Source organism: Ursus arctos, unplaced genomic scaffold, assembly GCF_023065955.2.
Source record: "Ursus arctos isolate Adak ecotype North America unplaced genomic scaffold, UrsArc2.0 scaffold_23, whole genome shotgun sequence".
NCBI classification, from domain to species: domain Eukaryota; kingdom Metazoa; phylum Chordata; class Mammalia; order Carnivora; family Ursidae; genus Ursus; species Ursus arctos.
The window spans coordinates 31,220,216-31,238,750 of record NW_026622908.1 but is presented as its reverse complement, the minus strand read 5'-3'; the positions used below and the strand labels follow the sequence as shown (position 1 = coordinate 31,238,750).

At 51.6% G+C, this 18,535-nt stretch overlaps 1 long non-coding RNA gene across 1 annotated transcript; it reads right to left on the bottom strand.

The window, feature by feature from the left end:
- Positions 1–527: 527 nt before the first annotated feature.
- LOC130544682 (uncharacterized) lies at positions 528–16,858 on the bottom strand. The gene is made up of 3 exons (XR_008961149.1): positions 16,400–16,858; positions 15,121–15,261; positions 528–611 (listed from the first exon to the last, which is right to left on the bottom strand). It is a non-coding gene; the product is annotated as an uncharacterized LOC130544682 (long non-coding RNA).
- Between the last annotated feature and the right edge of the window lie 1,677 nt (positions 16,859–18,535).

Below are 18,535 nucleotides of genomic sequence, written 5' to 3'. Positions count from 1 at the left end.
TATCTTCGGTGGTCACCCCCAGGGTATAGAGGAAAGGTTGGGATCTCTTCCTCCGACAAGTTTTAACCATAGAAGAGCCTTGTTTAGTCAGAGCAAAACACCCAAATATCAAGTAAGAAGGCATTGGATCTGTAAGTAATGCTACCTGCATATTACGGAATATGAAGCAGCCATTAAAAATGGAAGAATTTTTAATGCCGTGGTCAAACATTCACCAAACAATAAGAGAAAAAAATGGGATATACAACTAGATGCCCTGCAAAGATGTTTGTAAAATGGCAGAGAGGCCAGTTAGCCCCCCAAAATCTGTTTCCCCCTTTTTCTATAGTAATAAAAGCTCTACTCAGATAAATCCTATTTCCCGGGGGGCCGTGGGGCTCAGTTCTGGCCAGTGGGGTACAAGCAGGCGTGATGCATGTGAATTCCAGGAAGCATCCTTTGAGGAGATGGGGCTCTCTCTTCTTTGCTGCTTCTTCCTCTGTCGGCTGTCTTGGGTCACTAGTGGAAGGCGTGTGCTGACGATGGAGAGCCCCAGGTAGAAGGGGCCTGGGTCCCTGATGGTCACGGGGCTGCTGTACCAGCCTGGACTGCTTACTTCCGGACATCAGTTCCTAGAGAGAGAAACGCACATGTTTAAGCCACTGTTCCTTTGGGTTTTCTGTCATTTGTAGCTGAAACAATCCTCATCGATGTCAGATGTATTGTTAAGTAAACAACAAAATGTAAGGTAATGATATGAATCATAGGATTCTGATTTTATTATAAAACGTGTGTTTCTATATATTTACCTGTGTACCTAAAAACGTGGACAGGACGTTAAACACGAAAATGTTAGCAAGTGTTGTTTCAGCGGGGTGAGGGTGCAAGGGTTGTATGTGTTCATTTGTTTGCTCGTCTGTATATTCCAACTTTTCCACAACAAAAGTGTACTGCTTTTCAGGTAAGAAAAAAATAATAAATGGTATAAATGGTATGATCCTAATGGGATCCATATGGATCCCGATCATAAGAAATATATCTTACTCATGGTTACATGGGAAAAAAACTGAAATGAAAAGAAGTGCACTAAAGTAAAGATTAACATCCAAGGGCATGGGAAGCTGTTCAAAATATATCGCGAATGGGAAAAAAGGTTATTAAACAATATAATTCCATTTTTTGGGTAAAAAGAATAAAATGAACCTAAAATAAATACAATATTATATGCCAATCATATTTCAATTAAAAAAAAAAAAAAGAATAGGGCACCCGGGTGGCTCAGTTGGTTAAGCGTCTACCTTCGGCTCAGGTCATGATCCCAGGGTCCTGGGATCAAGTCCCGCATCAGAATCCCTGCTCAGCGGAGAGTCTGCTTCTCCCTCTCCTTCTACCCCTACTGCCCCGTTCATGCTCTCTTTCTCTCAAATAGATAAATAAAATCTTAAAAAAAAATAAAAGAATAAAAGGACATGAATACATGCTAGAGAAAGGACCAGAAGGAGATAAGCCAATAGATAAATGGTCTGGTTCCAGAGAAGAGATTCTGGTGATTCTTATTTTTCTCTTTCTACCTTTTGGTATTTCCTGAATTTTCCCCCAATAAACCTGTATGAATCTTATTGACTTAAAAATGTATTTATTTCGGGATGCCTGGCTGGCTCGGTCAGTAGAGCGTGCTACTCTTGATCTTGGGGTTGTGAGTTCGAGCCCCATACTGGGTGTAGACAGTACTTACAAATAAAGTCTTAAAGATTGTATTTATTTATTTGTTAGAGAGTGAGAGAGAGCACAGTAGGGGGAGGGGCAGAGGCAGAAGCAGGCTCCCCGCTGAGAAGGAACCTGATTCGGGACTCTATCCTAGGACCCTGGGGTCATGACCTGAGCCGAAGGCAGATGCTTAATGAACTGAGCCACCCAGGTGCCCCTAAAACTAAAATCTTAAAAAAAGTCTTTATCGAGAGCAATTTTAACAATACAGAAGATGTTACAAAGAACAATGAAATATACACATACATCCCCACCGCCCAAAATTAAAATGATTCATATTTTGTTATATTTAATTTCTGCCTTTGTTTTTAAGAAACAAGAAGTTAATGGGAAAGCCCTCCTCACGGATGTCTATCAGGATCATGAAAAAACATTTATTTCAGTGTGAGAGCACTTGCCCTGCCTGGGATGGCCCAGGTGGGACTGTGGAGGGCAGGAGAGAAGCCGCACTCAGGGACTTTGACTTCCTTCCACCTTCGGCCAAGGGTTTGGCTCTAAGAGCCTATTTCCAGGACGGAGGCGGCCTGGGTGCGAGGGTGCCAGATTTGCCTGGCTCATCCCCCGGGGAACATACAGCAGCAGCCAGGACTGGAAGAGGAGGGTCCCGGTGAAGCGCTTCCCTCCTGAGGTCAGTTGGTGCCCAACTGGTGTTTACAAAGAGGGTGGGGCCCCAGGCGCAGGGCTCTGAGGCCTTTGCTGTCGGGGAGCCGGCCCATGGCAGGCCACAAGCAAAGGGTGGCAAAACCACTGTCTCCTGCGAAGCTCAGAAGCCGGGCCGCAGCTGGGAGGATGCTGGGAAATGAGGGGCCTGAAGCTAGGTGGTAAAGTGGTCGGTGGAGGTTAAGGAGATCCAGAAGGAAGAAGGGGAAGAGGGAAGTGGTAGGAGCGGTCACCCTGACGGCACCTATTACCATGGGTAGTTATTACCTCCATTTTACAGAAGAGGAAAGAGGCTCAGAAGGATTGGGTCACCTGCCCCAGGCCTCACGGCTCCTGGACTGAGGTCCACGCTGAAATTCAGATGAGCCCAAGGTTCGTGCTCCTCACACCACAGCGGGCTGTGTCCCACGGGGCCATTACGAGGGAGCCAGTCTGCAGTGCTCAGAGTCCAGAGCAAGGCGTGGGGTCACATCCAGGCCGATTTTCAGGAAGCAGTGGGATCTGGAGATGAAATGCTCTGACACAGCCTGTCCTCACTTGGCCTGAGTCCCCCACTCTAGCTTCGAGGCTCAGAGAGGCCGATGAAGTCTGAACCGACTTTGGAGAAGAGTTTGCCAGTGTCCTTTCGTCTTGACTGTGGAGACCCGCGGCTCCAGGCCCGTGGCCAGCTTTCCAGGAAAATATTAGAGGCTCCCCTCAAGGGAACTGAGATGGGGATGACAGGGGAGCCACCCAGCCCTTCCCTCCTCACCTGCCAAATGCACAGTCTTTCCAGAGTCTCTCCTGGCCTGGGTGGAAATTAGGCTGATGTGTCCACATGCATGTACACACACACACACACACACACACACACACACACACACACACACGTGTTCATACAAGCACCAGCCCAGGCAACCTCCTAGTGGACCATCCTTTCAGCCTTGCCCTGGTCTCCAACGTCTGGCACACATCCCAGCGGTGGAACAGGCCCGCAGGCCCACGCCGGCTCATGGGCGGGCTCTGTAAGCAGTCCATTTCTATGGGTCTCCTGCTTTCTTGACTCGAACGCCAGGGCCCATGCCCTCTCGATGCCAGAGCCATGGGCAGTGAGACACATTAAATCATCCTGGGGAGGCTGGAGGCTTCTATCAGATAAAGTTGGTTGAAATTCTGGCTCTGCCACTTTCTGGCTATGTGATCTTGGGCGGCTTTCTTAGCCTTTCTGAGGCTCAGTGCCTTTATCGCATGGGGATGTTTGTGTTGATCGTGGTAACAGACACCCACCCCCTCGTCTAGTGGCCGGAGGAGTAAGCCCGAGAGCGCATGGTGAGTGCCTAGAGCCTGGCACGTGGCAAATGCCCAGGGGCAGCATCCGATACTTGCGTGGCCCTTTGCGTCTCCCACCCCCAGCCCCATTCAGGGGCCCAGTCTTCACTCTGGAGCGGCAGGGGAGGCCCAGACGACCTCCAGGCCCTGCTTAGGCATGGAGTGTTCCTTTATTCAGGACTGCGTCAGCTCGCACAACCGAGGAGCAGCCGGAGGGAGAACTGTGGTCGAGTCTGAGGTGCCAGTCCTTTGGGCGGGGAGACCAGCAGGTGGCCCCTTGATGCACCACCCGAAATCCTGCTGCTTTCCCGTTTGACAGGGTACTGACTGTGATGGTATCTCTTCTGCAGCTGCTCTCCAAAGATCCTCACAGATAGGTCATGGATTCTTCTAGCGCTATCCAGGCCGTTCTTCACAACAACGATGAACGTGGCTCCCAGGCACTGACCCCAGTGTCCCCACAACGCAGATGAGGACACTGAAATCCAAAGGGGTCAACGACTTGGTCATCATGGGGGCAGTGGCCCACGTGAGGCCGTATTGAGGCTGGGAAGACATGAGGGGTAGAATGGATCTTGCTGGGCAGGAAGACATTCTGCTTACTCAGACCCTGTCGGTTCCAGGGCTGCTGTTCTGGGATCCGTGGGGTCCTGCTGGGGGCTGTTCAGTTCTGCTCATGGGCAGCTAACCTGGCACCCGAGGGGCACCCTGGTGACCTGGTTTCCAGGATAGGCTTCGACTCCCCCTCATGCTCAGGAGTTGCTTGCCTGCTATGGACTGAATGTTTGTGTCCCCTAGCCCTCAAATTCATGTGTGGAAATCCTAATGCCCAATATTATGGGGCTAGAAGTTGGGCCTTTGGGAGATGGTCAGGTCATGAGGGTGAAACCTTTTGAATGGGATTAGTGCCCCTATAAAGGAGACCCCATGGAACTCCTTGGCCCTTCCCTCACATGTGGACACGACCAGAAGTTGGCAGGGTGTGACTCGAAAGAGGGCTTTTGCCAGAACCTGACCCATATTGGCACCCTGACCTTGGACGTCAGGCCTCCGGAACTGTGAGAAATAAATTTCTGTTTATGGAGCCACCCAGTCTGTGGTCTTCTGTTATAGTGGCCCAGCCACCAAGACCCTGCTGCTGTGCCCAGGGAGACTGCCCCATCCACAGCCGGGGCACGAGGTGAGGACCTGGTCTGGGCGAGGTCCAGGCGGGAGCAGGAATGGCTGCAAGGGCGGAAAGGGGGTGTGGGAGTGGGCAGGCAAGCGCATTAGCGGCCGTGGGGAGCTGCCACAACCTCTGAAGCCGGAAACTCAAAGGGAGGAGGGGTTGGTAGAGAGCCCAGGGCTGGGGCTGCCCACTGGGAGCTGGGGCCAAGGACGAGGCTGTGGCCAGAGGTGCTGCCTGAAGCTGGGGGTCCGGAGAAACACCCAGACTTCTCTCCTCTTCCTGCCCCACCCCTTCCTCCCTCACCTTTCCCTGGGTGAACCTAGTCAGCAGCCAGTTGGCAGGGGAGTCTGGGGTGTGTCATTTGCCCTCTGAGATGTTGAGCAGAACAGAGAAAGGTAAGGAACAGATGTGATAGCAAACAAAAAACGAACGAGCAGGACACAGACCTTTCCAAGGTGATGTCCTGCTCCTGTGGCCATCTTCAACCTGCTGCAGGGCTCCTGCTGGGTAGCAGGAGGACAGGTTCCTGAGGCTGATGACCATACTCCCCCTTTATGAAGAGGACCTCTGCTTGCTACTGGTTGGGTCCACTGGAGCCGGCCACCCTCCTTATATCTGACTGGGACTGCCTGGATCCACCTTGTCCTTTACTCCAGTGACTGCCTTTCCCTCTGGTCCTAACTCCTTCCCCATCAGCGCTGCCCTCACAGGGCTTGGGTCCCACCGTGCCCTTCTCCCTTGCCTGCCCAACTTAGAAAACCAGAGAAGATGCTGCCAAGAGTCTCCCACCAAACACTCTGGTTAAGAATCTTTGGTCAGATCCAGCTCTGTGGCTTATAGGCTCCAAGCAAGTCATTTCACCTCTCTCAGCCTCAGTCTGCTTATCTAGGAAATGGGACCAGCAACAATACATCCCTGCAGAGTGGCTGTGTGGATAAAATAAGCTAATGCGGGTAGAGTGCTGAACACAGGGCTCAGCTCTTACTGAGTGTCCTATAAATGGCAACTTCAAAAAGCATGGGAAGGAGCACTTGGGAGTCATTGCAAACTCGGGAGGGAGCACATCTGGACCCTTAAGGTCCTGGCTACCAGGGTCCATTACTGGCCATTTTCCGGGAGATCTAAGTCTCCCACATTCCAGGGGGCTGAGTAACAGGACAGCTCTTTCCCTGGTCTCATGGAGTTCTCATGGCTGGAAGGAGGAGATGTTCTGCCTGGAACTGGCCTGCACTCCCATTTTGAGCAGCACTAATGGCAGTCTGGAGGGTTGGGCAATGGGCACAAGAATAGTGTCCTTGCCTCGGGACCTACCGAATGTCTGAGTATTGCAAGGCCACCTCCCCGCTGCCTGCCAGTGTTTCTGTTCTCATCTGGAAGGACAACATTGTGATGGTCCAGGCCCTCCCTAGGCCTTTATCTTTCGTGCTTGGGGCCAGAGGTCTAGTAGCCAATCAAAAACTTCTTGGGTTGTGCATAATATTATCGTATCGTGGGCCTTCAGAGCTTGAAAAGACATTGAACAGAACCCTAGACTGTTAGTGCTGGAGGGGGGCCTCCTGAGGGACCACAGGGAATTGGGGCAGGAGCCCAGGGGGACCTCGCAGTAGACTGTACATGGTTAGTTCTAGGCCGGGCTTCAGTCTGAGCACAGAATGACTCCTTCAGAATGGGCCTCAGGCAGAGCCATGGGAGAGCAGGACAATGTGCTAGATGCATCTAATTCAACTTTCTCATTTTGTAGCTGAACCCTCAGCTCCCTGTATAAGTAGCTAGTGTGTGGGGGGGTGTTTCTGAGAAGAATTTGCTAGAGATGAGGTCCACGTGAGTACTTTAGGTGTTTCGGCTGGGGCAGAGAGAAAGAGAAATACTTATAGCTTCTCTGGGGCATAGTCATTACAGGTTAAGAGAAGAAAAATAACATGGGAATTCATTCCACAAGTGTTTATTGACTCCGGTGTGAGGCCTAGCAGGGATGGGAAGAAGAGTGAGACCCCGAAGGGTAAGATGTGACAGAAAACCAACCCAAGCTGGCTTAGACAAAAGGACATTCGTTGGCTCCCCTAACCGGAGGCCTAGAGGCAGGGTAGGTGTTACGCACTGAACGGTGCCCCCAACCCCCAAATTGGATACGTTGAAGCCTTAACCCTCAGTGTGACTGAATGTGGAGACAGGGCATTTAAGGAGGTAGGGGAGGTTCAATAAGGTAACAAGGGTGGAGCCAAATCCAAACAGAACTAGTGTCCTTGGAAGAGAAGGAAGAGACAGCGGCACTCGCTTTCTCCTCACATACACACAGAGCTCAGAGACGGAGGATGCGGCGAGAAGGTTGGCTGTCTACAAGCCAGGAAGACAGGCCTCACCAGAAACCGCCCCTGATGGACCTTGATCCTGGACTTCCAGCTTCCAGAACTGTGAGAAAACAAATCTCTGTTGTTCAAGCCCCCGAGTCTGATATTCTGTTATGGCAAGCCCAGCCAACTAAGATAGTAGGCTCAGGGTAGTTTAGTCCAGAAACTCTGACTCCATTTTCCTGTCATTCTCTCAGCTCTCCCCTCCTGTGTAGCCCCATTTTCAGGCTGGTATTAAGAGGACCACCATCGTTCCAGGCCCAGCAATGTCCAGAGGAAGAGAGAGAAGGTTGCTCCATGATGCTGCCTTGTAACCACAAGAGAGCTCTTTCCCAGAAACCCCCAATCAAACCTTGCCTTGTGTCTCACTGGCCCTAACTAATTCCCAGGCCTAGTCTTCAACCAGTCCCCGAGGCCCGGGGAAGCCAGGCACTGTGTACTTTGCAGAGCACGGGAAAAGTCACTTTCACAAAGAGAGTCCAAATACAGAAGAGTAAGCAAAATAGAAATTTATGTCACTTTTCTATCCTATAAGAGTTCAGAGAAAAGTCATCCAAGACTGAGAGAAGGGCTCCGCCATCCTCCAAATGTGGTTTCCCTCCCTAGGTCCAGGGAGACTCCTTTAATTTCTATCATCTCCTAGTCAGGGGGAAGTGCTGGGGAAGGGTCGGGGAAGCACACACACCATCCTTTTGAGAGCACAGCTTAGAGGCGGGACAATCATGTCTGCCCACAGTCTGTGGTGAGACCTTAAACTCAAGGCGCCATCAAGCTACAAGGGAGGCTGCAAAAAGTAGCTCTTACGAGGCAGCCATTGCTTGGCCAAAAATCAGGAGTTCTGTTATTAAAGAAGGGGACTGTTGATATTGGGGAGCCAGAAAAGCCTCTACTGCACACTGGTTAGTTTAGGCCCAAGTTCTTGAACCAATTCTTGGAAAGGGCGGTGGGCGGACCCCGGGAACTGGGCTTGGGGTCAGCTTCCTCAGAAGCGCATGGGCTTGCATGAGCCTCTGGACTCCAGGTCTGTTCGTTATGGCTGCTTAGCTTGTACGCTGAATAACACACGGTGCCTTGCATTTCTTTGGCTTCTTGTAGGAAGGGAGAGAAGGGGTGTTGGGTAGTCAACCAGCAGTGAACACTGCATGACCCGCCTAGGAGGCCCTCTGAGTCCGGGTGGGGGAAGGGACGTCTTTCAACAGATAACTATGGGTCAACGTGACAAATGGTAAACTGGCAGCTATATATAAATCCCAACGAAAACAGAGGGAAGAATTAAGAGAAGGCTTCTAAGAAGGGATCGGAGAGTATAATGAGTTCATTTTGTCTGGGTCTCAAAGGATAGGTGGGAATTCCCCAAATGATTTTGGCTGGGGAAGGACGATTCCCACAAAGGGACCGGCAAACTGGCCGAGCTGTGGGGGCGCACGGGGTGTGGCTAGTGGTCTGGTGCGGCGGGGGAGTGGGAGGGAGGTATGCTGGGTGCAGGGAACGAACAGCACCCGAAAGTCACGAAAGTCACGGGAGGAAGCAGCCTGGCTGACAGGCTTCTGGAAGCCATGCGGGGTTTTCTAACCCGGCAGAGATGTGGGCTTTGTCTCTGTCTCTCTCTGAGGTAGAGACTGGAGGATGACTCGTAAGGAAGCTATTTCACCAATTCGGCTGAGTAATGAGGAGAGCCTGCCTCGGGGTTGTGGTGCTGGGAATGGAGACAAGGAGCTAGATGACAGGGAGTCTGGGGGTAGGACTGACAGAACTCGGTAGCTGGGTGACTGAGGGGGTTGAGCTGGAACAAGGAGAGGGGGTTAAATATGGTTAAACATGATCCTAAGTTTATATGCTCCTACTAGAAATCTGGAGAAGGAGTACAGGAGAAGCAAGTTCGGGGGTGAGAGGAGACGACGACTTCCCACCGTCTGAAGCCTGGTTCAGGACAGGCTTCTTTGGGATCCTTGGATACACAACATTCTCTCTTAACTCAGGGCTTCTGAAGACTCTGTCCCTACTCGGCAAAACATTCCCTCACCCTCAGATCTCCAACTGGCTAATTCCTCATTCCTCCCAAGAGACCTTCTTGACCACCCCTCCCCCCCCAGGTGACAAACCTTCTTGGATGTTCTAACAGTATGCCATTTCTTCTCTTCACTGGCCTCTCGCTCAGGGCTGTTTAATGTCTGCCTTCCCTGACTCAGCCTGTCAGATCCATGAAGACAGGGGCCATGTCTGTCTGTTTGCCCCTTCCTTCTCAACACCTTGAATAGCGTCTGGCAACCCGTGGGCACTCATGCTGGGTTCGAAGTATTCAACAGTTGTCATTGGAAATAGGAGTTGGCCAGTAGGTTTTATCAGGGCCCACTGAGATGTGATGAAAGGCAACGAGGCCACCCTGAGGCCAGGTGGTGTGATCCTGTTATAGACCTGGATCCCTCTAGACCAGTGGTTCTCAACCAGGGGCAATTTTTGCCTCCCAAGGACATTTGGTGGGTCTAGAGACATTTTTGATAGTCATGACTCGTGTGTGTGTGTGTGTGTGTGTGTGTGTGTGTGTGTGTGTGTGTTTTACTGGCATCTAGAGGGTAGAGGCCAGGGATCTTGCTAAACACCCCTACAGTGCACCAGACAGCCCCCCACCACTGAGACTTATGCAGCCCCACAGGCCAGTAGTGCTGACGCTGAGAAATCCCGCTCTAGAGACTGCTGAGCCAACCGGATGGTTAAGTTCCCATCTGGCCTGCTGGTTGCTATGGCCCAACTGAAGGAGAGCAAGAGAAGCTTAGCGGCTGTCATAAGATATATGGACTTGTGATGTGCAGCCAGGAACCACCTTGGATCAGGCCTCAGTCAAAGGTCCCAAAACTTTGGGCAGTTTCCCCTTAACTGAACTCCCGGCTGTAAGCCCAGCAGACCAGCCTGGCACTCGCCCCTCTCTGACTCACTCCATTGGGTTTCTCTCGCTCTTTGGTGGAAGTGGCCACCACACTCTCTTCCCACCCCATCTGCCTCACTGATTATTTTCAGCTTGGCTTGCAGAGGCCCAACGCTGCAATTACACCCCAACCTCAATGGCTCCTTCTGAAAATAACATTTGGGTCGAAGAAAACCTCAGTCTGGTGGGCTGGATTTTATACTAAACAGTTAAAGAGTGGGTGTGGGCATGGGGGTTGAGGGGGAGACAAGGGAGTGGCACAATGGTACAATTAAAAGAAGAATCTGGAAGAAGGGGAAGGAAGAGGAAGTGAAGAGAGGGAAGGGGTGGTGGTGGTAAGGGCAGTTGCAGAAAGAAAATATACCTCCTGGGCAGGGGTCAGCCATCTTTTAGAAGTCTCATGCCAAGTCTTCATTTATGCCTCTAATTGAAGGTTTTGTTTCTGAAATAACTTGCCCCCATCCCAGCCCCCCATCACTGAGGCCTGGGAAATTCGTCTGCCTGGGGCCAGAAGAATTAGTCTATGGGCATACCAATCTTTATCCAAGCTAGTGACCAGATTTTCCAACCCCAAAATAGGAGCCACATGGTTTGACATAGGATTTTTGTTCTCTTTCCCGGTGAGAATAGCAGTCTGGGAAATGTAGTTTCACGATGCTGGTAGGTGGAATTTCCATGGTCAGTGGAGAAGAGTGGATAGGACCTTTAAAGTAGGGATTCTTATGGATATCATGAGAGATTTATGGGTTGCTTTTAGTTCAGAGGAGAGAAGGAAACCACTGAAAGAGAACCTCTGTCCTACCTACCCAGGGGGAGGGAGAGGTGGAGATGTAGGGGGTGAGGAAAGAAAGAACTTGGAAGCACCTTTTGAATTCCAAAGGAGGCAGACAGATTTAAAAAGGCTGTATGAGGTGAGATCTGGGAAAATAGGAAAGAGTTCCACACAGCAATTAAAAGCTCAGTTCTGGAGTCAGACCGAGTTAGGTTCAAATCCAGACTACACTAACCACCTGGGTGATCTCCAGTGGTAACTTAGCTGTTTTGGAGAGGCCAGCAGTACAGGCTCTAGGCGAGCCTAGTAAGGATTTGCATCCTGGCTCTGTGATCTTCGGCAAGGTATTTCGCTTCTCTGTGCCTCGCATTTTCCCTTTGCAAAATGAAAGGGTATATATCAGGACCCAAACCTTCCCACAGCACCACTTCTAAGGTGTCATAAGGCGGTAGAATAAAGTGCTTAGTTCAGTGCCTGGGACATTGGCAATCACTCAACATATGTTAGCTATTTTTTATTACCTCTGGAGTTTTTCTCCAAATGCAGTAGGCAAGAAACTTTTAGCTAACATACATTTTTTATTTGAATAGTTCTGAATTTATTTTCAAGTGTATTAAAATATATGACTAACATATCAAACTGTGGTTTCGCTAATGTTATTGCTTAGGGCAAGGCTATGTAGAAAAAGGGAATCGATTTAAAGTTAATTTAGAGAATAAGGAGAGTTAATAAAAGAAGTCAATTAAAAATATATAATATAGATGGAATGTGGGGATGGAAGAAAACCATGCAGGCAATACCTGAATGGCTGAAAAAACTGGAAAATAATCTATGATGCTTTCTGTTAATAAAACCGTCTAAGGCACATGGGTGGAGAAATAAGCCAGGAAGATATGGATCACGACGTTATCAGAACGTTGCCTCCCCCCCCCCCCCCACCACTGTTGTTCCCTTTTTGAGAAATCGGTAGGAGGGCACAGACTAGCGAGGCCCCTAATGAGGTCTTGGAACCCTGATAGCTTTGTGGCTTGCGGGGCTCCGGGGAAGGCAGGCAGAATCCAAAGGCCCAGCTCTGGAAACCGAAAGCCAACTCCCCAACTTCTTTCTCCCGTCGCGTTTAGGGCGATTCAGGCCTCTCTGATTTTTTTGGATCACTGGGTCAATCAGTCAGCCAATGCCTCGGGAGAAGTTTAATTAAGCTCAGATCTCCGGCGCGAGCTGCCAAAGGTCTCCCTGCCCGCCCGCGCCCCGCCCCTGCCCGCGCCGGCCCCTCCCCCCCGCCTCGCCCCGCCCCGCCCCGCACATCTGGTGAAAAGCTTCTCCCCCGCCCGGCGCGGCGGGGCCGCAGCCCGCGCATGCGCGTCGGCAGGGCGCCCAGCGCCCCGCGGCAGGCTCGGCTCCCAGAACCGAGCGTTGCAAACTGTTGCATCAGACAGCAAGCAGCCGGCCGGGCCGCCAGGGTCTCTAGGAAGATAGGAAGGGTTTGAGATCCTCTGTGGTCGAATGGGAGCGTTGGCTGTCACTCACGGTGTTTACACGCTGGTAACACGATCCCCTGAAACCTCAAGCTTGCGCCAGTCCGGGGAGGGCCTTAGCCACAGGTGAAATGCGCTTGAACTCCACTGCTTCGGCCCCCTCCCCACGGCCCCAGGCTGGACCAACTGAATTGGACTCGGTCTGCTTTATTAATGGCATGGGCCGTAAAAGAATGAGCTGGGTTTGATTTCTCTTCCCAAGTACAAGAATGCCCCCTGAGGAATTTCTCACTCTGAAAGTGCAAAACTAATTTCCCCAGACAAGCGCTGCTGCCGGTTCCCAAAAGGGCTTGGAAAGATCCCAGCAGGAATGTTCAGTGGTTCCAAAGCTCTTCACCCCAGCTGCTGGACATGCAGACAATGACCACCAAGAACTTCTTGGTGGGTGGACACACGTCCTTCACAGACAGGCCTTCTTTTTAGAGTGTCTCAGGCCACTGTGTTATGGAGATTTTGGACATCAGCCAGAGAACGCACAACCACGAACTCACACAGACACAGCACAAATATAACAATTCTCTAGATTCAAGTGGCTCTGCAACTCAGGTAAGGGAAAAGTTTTCCTCACTACTCCCTCATTCTCCTGGTCTCTGGGCCTCTGCCTTCCTCAAGGGGAGAGAAAATGATGCTGTAGGTCCCCAGCAGAGATGGGGCAGTCTTGGGGGGGGGCGGTGAGAAATTCAAGAAGAACGAATAAGATTTGGAATCTACTCTCTAAAGGGATTTCCAGGGACATCATCTGAATCCTGCGGTTCAACACACTCTCTCTCTCTCTCTTTTTTTTTTCTTGGAATGGGTGAAGACTAAGTCATTGAGTATTAATGGATTTTCCAAAAAGACAAAAACTGACAATGTATACCTTAAGCATTCTGTCTTCACTAGGGTGTTGATGATGTTGAAAATCTGTACCATCTGAATAATCTGGAAAGCTAAAACAGGGCTAGTGTTCTTCCTTCCCCTCATTATTTTGAGTCACTCAATCCCAAGGTTCAATAAGAAAATGACCTGAAAGACTCAGCATTAGCCGACATACCCACTTGCCAGCCAGTCACTGTTGTTTGTTTAAGCCAACATTTTCCTTTGAACAGTGGGGTATGGTGACACTATGGGATTTTTGTTGTTGCTGCAAATGGTGCTTCGGCCATAAATATGGCCCAAGGTATTAAGGTAGCCAACGATCGTATGAACTGAAGGCGTGCCAGCTAGGAAAGGGTAGGAAGGAGTATGGGCAAGTGCCTTTCCAGACCCTGCTTTTGAGGGTATATCTCAGGGCCCAAACCTCCTGCCTCTTGGATGTCACCAAGGTTGTATCCTGGGGTCACAGGGCGTGGTCTCCTGGAGCTGCCAGGAGCTATCCAAAATGTTGGATACATCTGAGCAATCGTCCCCGCCTGGAGAAGCGAGTCATTGACTATTGTAGCGCTCTTCAGGCATGAAAATTGGAGCCATGAGGTCAGGAGCTGGGTAGGAACTGGAGAAAGTGAGCTCGCGAGCTCATGTTACGTTCCCTGCTGTACCCAGAGCACTTACGCATAGTGGGCTGTCAATGCATGTTTGTAGAATGAACGCCCTGAAAAAATGAGGGAAGGAGCAGAGAGAGGTAGTAAGGTCAGAGAAGTCCAAGAATTTTGCAAGAGGTCGCCTGGGATGCCCAGGGCTCTTTTGTGTTGGGCAAGGGGGGGGGGAGGGTCGTTCAAGTTCAAAGACATAGGGCAAGAGCATCAGAACTGTGATGTGACAAGTCTCCTGAGGTTCCCTTCTGCCTCAGTTTCCCTGTTTGGAAAGGCCTCCAGTTGAGTGATTCCAGAGCTGAGCAGTCATTCTGTTTAACCAAGCCTAGTGACATCATCATCAATAACAACTGCTTCACCTTGACTCAATTCCCAGAGCGAACTTCTGGGAAAGTAAGGGGTCTGAGGGAGGGTGTGTGACTAAGACCCAGGGCACAGGAAAATCCCCTAGAAGCCACACTCTAAAATCATAAGCAAAGTGGTGGCCCAGAAGGTTAGATGATGCAGACACACACCAAAAGCGTGATTCGTTTTCCACGTTTCTTGGGCACTCACCGATTCTAGACACTATACAGAGCCCAAACCCAGACAAAGCTCCCGTTCTAAGGGCTTATGATCTAAATTCCTTGTGGAAAGTCTGTCTTTCAAAAGTTGAAAGCACCTCATTCCATCTTCATTTCCCCTTCAAGTCATGCATCTCCTTCCTGAGAAACCCACCAAGTTTGAAGTTTGTAGCTGGCCTTCCTTCTGTTTTTGCTCTTTAGATGCCAATTTAAAGGGTGGGGAGAGCTACATTAATTTAAAAATAAAACACAAATAGCAAAATGAGGCTTGGTTAAAGTAAAAAAACCGCAGAAGACATTTTTTCCCCCCTCTCATACTTTTCAGATTTTCCTAGAACCACCTTTATTTCCTCAGAGCCCAGTCATAGAAAGTGAGTGAGCCTCTCTGGATGCTCTTCCAAGCAAAAGCCACAAGCCTTATTCCTATTCTCCCCGCTCACCCCACCTTTAGGTTTTCTTTTTCTTTTGCAGACATTTGAGTCCTGAACTGGGCTCGGAGAGCCACTGAAGCCCCTAATTCACATGTGGTATTTCCAAGCACTCTGAGGGTGGATCTTGGTTTGTTTCTGCTGGGTTTGTTGCTTACCTCTTCCACTCAGTTGGACCAGCGGGTACATTCTGGTGATGGGAACATGGCTTTAAAGTTAGATCCTCCTAGTGGATGCCCATTTACCAGTCTTGTGGCCTCTTCTATCAAAGGGAGAATAATGCGGCACTCCTCCCAGGGCTGTTGTGAGGATTAAGGAGTCAAGACACAGAAAGGGCTCAGCACAAAACAGGCTCTTAAGACACTGTAGCTATTAAAAATAGATCCTTTCCACCAATCTGCTCCTTCCTTAAACAAGCCCCTCCTCCAGTTTTGGAGAAGAAAATTCGTTATCTATTCCAAGTCAATGATTTATCCCCATTTTACATCACCAAAGGGCCCGTGAGAAGGGGAGACTTACGAGGTTGACTTGCGAACACCTGAGCCTTTTAATGGAATGGAATCGGTGTTCTTGCCTTTCAGCAAGAGGTGACCAGATCAGCGGGTCAGGGACTGGGGAAGACTTGAAGGCACATGGTGGGATGGCTGGACCACAGAAAATGGGGGAGAGTAATCAGGAAAAGCAGGCCCAAGGCTGAGATGAGGGGCCAGAGGGGTGCCAGTCGCCAGGCAAGAAGGGTTCCCACTTAGGGGGTTCTGAGTCCAAGCGTCCCCGCAGGCCGAGGCTGCCGGCGCCGGGTGACCATGGGACCCGAGGCGCGTGCGACAGCGCCCTCTGCCGGCCGCGCAGAGCAAGCCGTCAGCCCTGTCGCTCTGCAGGTGGGACCAGGGATCCCTCCCGCTGCCTCGGCCCCGGCTCCATCCCTTCTGAGGACCGCGCTGCCGGGTCCCGACCGGATTCCGGGAGACGCGTCCCTATCAGACGCCTGCGGGCTTAGCTGAGACGATGCTCGGAAACATCCGATTCACCCGGGGATCGGAGGCCGCGGGCACCCGCCCAAACCCCGCAGAGGCTGCGCCTCTTGGGACCCGGGGCCAAAGCCTGCTGGGCTGTCGGAAGCGGTTTGGAAGTGGCATCGCCTATGGCCAAGACCGCGGGTTCTGCGAACAGAGAAGCCCTGGGTTCGCTTTCTGCCTCATCCATTTTCCAGCTAGGTGACCTTGGGCAAGGTACTTAAATTTCCATGTGCCTTAGTTTCCTCATCTTTAAGATGGAGAGAACGATCCCGACCTTATGGGTTGACATGAGGATTACGTGGGATCAGACAGCCTGGGTTGGAATTCTGGCACTGACATCAGCTAGCTGTGTGCCTGGAGCAAATTACTTAACCTCTCTGTGCCCCGGTTTCCTTAAAAGAGGGATAATAACGGTACTTACCTCTGAGGGTTGTTGCCTGCAAAACGCTTAACACAGTGCGTGGCACAGAGTAAGCGCTCAATAAATGGTGGCTCTTACGGTTGTTGTCGTTATTATTGTTCTTAAGAGCGCTGAGCACACGAGCAGAACTCTAGCGGGCTGCTATTATTAGTCTCTTTCTTGGGTCCGGCTATTTCTTTCCGGGCATTGTTAAAATCTTTTACCATGCGGTCGCGTCCTTATCAGTAGCCGAAGGACAGCCGGCCTTCCTGAGATTGGAAAAATCGAGGTTCCCCTGGAGGAGGGCCAAGGACACGGCCGCGGGCTGCAAGGACCGGGACCTCCCCGGGGGACACCCGCGCCACGCCGCCTCCGCCCCGTGCCTCCATTAGCGCGCGTCAGAGCCGCAGTGACGTCGCCAGGTCCCGGCGGTGGGGAGGCGCGGCTCGGGGAGGCGCGGCCTGGGCACGCGGGGAGCCTGGGGGTGCCGGGGGCGGGGTGGTCGGGGTGGCCGCCGGGCTGCAGGAGACGTCCGGGGCCGCGCGGTGCCCAGCTGTCCTCGGCGGCTTCGGCCGAAGCAGCCCCGGGAGCTGCGGGAAGTCCGCGGCGGGGGTCGGCTGTTCCACCCCCGCCCCCGGCGCCGTGCGCCTTCGGGCTCCGCCTGCACCCCGCGGGGAGGCCGCCGAGGCCAATGCCGGGCCCGCCCAGCCGGCGCGGGGCTGCTCTCCCGGCGGCCGCTCCGCGTCTGCGTGGTCCTCCCGCTCCCACCCTTCTCCTCCCCCGGCCAGCCCCAGTCCCATTCCTCGTCGTACCCCAGAGACCTGCTCGCTTTCTTCTTCCTCTTCCCTCCTTCTGGACCAACTCGTTTGTTGGGAGTGGTCAGCAGCCGCCCCCGGGAGGCGCCTCGAGTCCCACCTTTCGGGCCCCCGGCGCACCCATCCCACTGCTCACTGGACGGTCCCACTTGGACTGCCCTGCACGCACCTCCGACTCGCCGATGCTTGCCCCCATTACTGCCCATGCCGGCCGTGGTCTCAAAGATCTTGTCTGCACCCGAGGCCTCCTTCAAATCCATCCTCCTCACGCTGCTACAGCCAGCCACCTGCAACCCATGTCTGGCCATGCCTCTCTCGGCTTGAGGCTGGCAGCCCAGCCTGGGACCTCAAGCCCTCTGTCTTCATGGACACTCTCGTCTGCCATTTTTGAGCACCTTCGGGGCTAGTCCTGGGTGGGACCACGCCATGGAAGGTCCTCGGTGTTTTACTGCTGTTGGGCCCTCTCCAGGGAATTTGCACCTCACTCCCTCCTTCTCCTTCCCCAGTTGGCTTCTTCTTACTCATTCTCCACAACTCAAGATATGAGTCACCTCTGACAGGAATGCCTTCCCTGTTCTGCTGTCTATGGAAGAGAAGTCTCTCTGGGCCCCAAAGTGTCCCATCTCTGCTGCTTTCCTCATAGGGTAAAGACCTGACCTTCAAGATGGCCTGTGAGGCCTTGCATGGTCTGTGCACACACCCCTGTCCCCATCACTTCCAACTCCAGCCCTTTTTCCCTCTGCTCTGGCCATACTGGGGTCTGTTTCCAGTCTCTATGCACAACCTCAGACCCCAGGGTCTTTGCATAGCTGGTTCTCTCTGCTTGGTGCAACTTTCTGCCCTTCCTCACCTACTCAATTTTTGGCTCTCATCCTGAGTCAGCATCATGTCCTCAGAGACAGCTTCCCTGACCCCTCCCCTAACCCCACCTCCAATTCAATCCAATCCTTCTTGGACAGATCAAAGCATAGAAAAAACTGCGGGAGAGTAATATCATCAAACCTGTTCATTCTGCACCCCTCCCTTGCCCCTCAAGCCTTTGCCAAAGCTTAACATTTGCCCTAATTTCTTCAAATCTTTTTTTTTTCAAGAACATAAAACATCTTTAGATCTAGATAGAGCCCTTTGAACCCATGTCTGTCCCTCTCCTAAGGTAATTAACCACTATCCTGCATTTGGGGTGTATCATTCCTATACACGCTTTTGTATTTTTACTGCATATGTTTGTGCCTATAAACACTTTATAGATTGTTTGACATGTTTGTAAACTTTGGGGAAGTGGCATTATACTGAATATATCATTGTGCAACTTGCTTTTTTTACTCAGTGTTATGATTTCAAA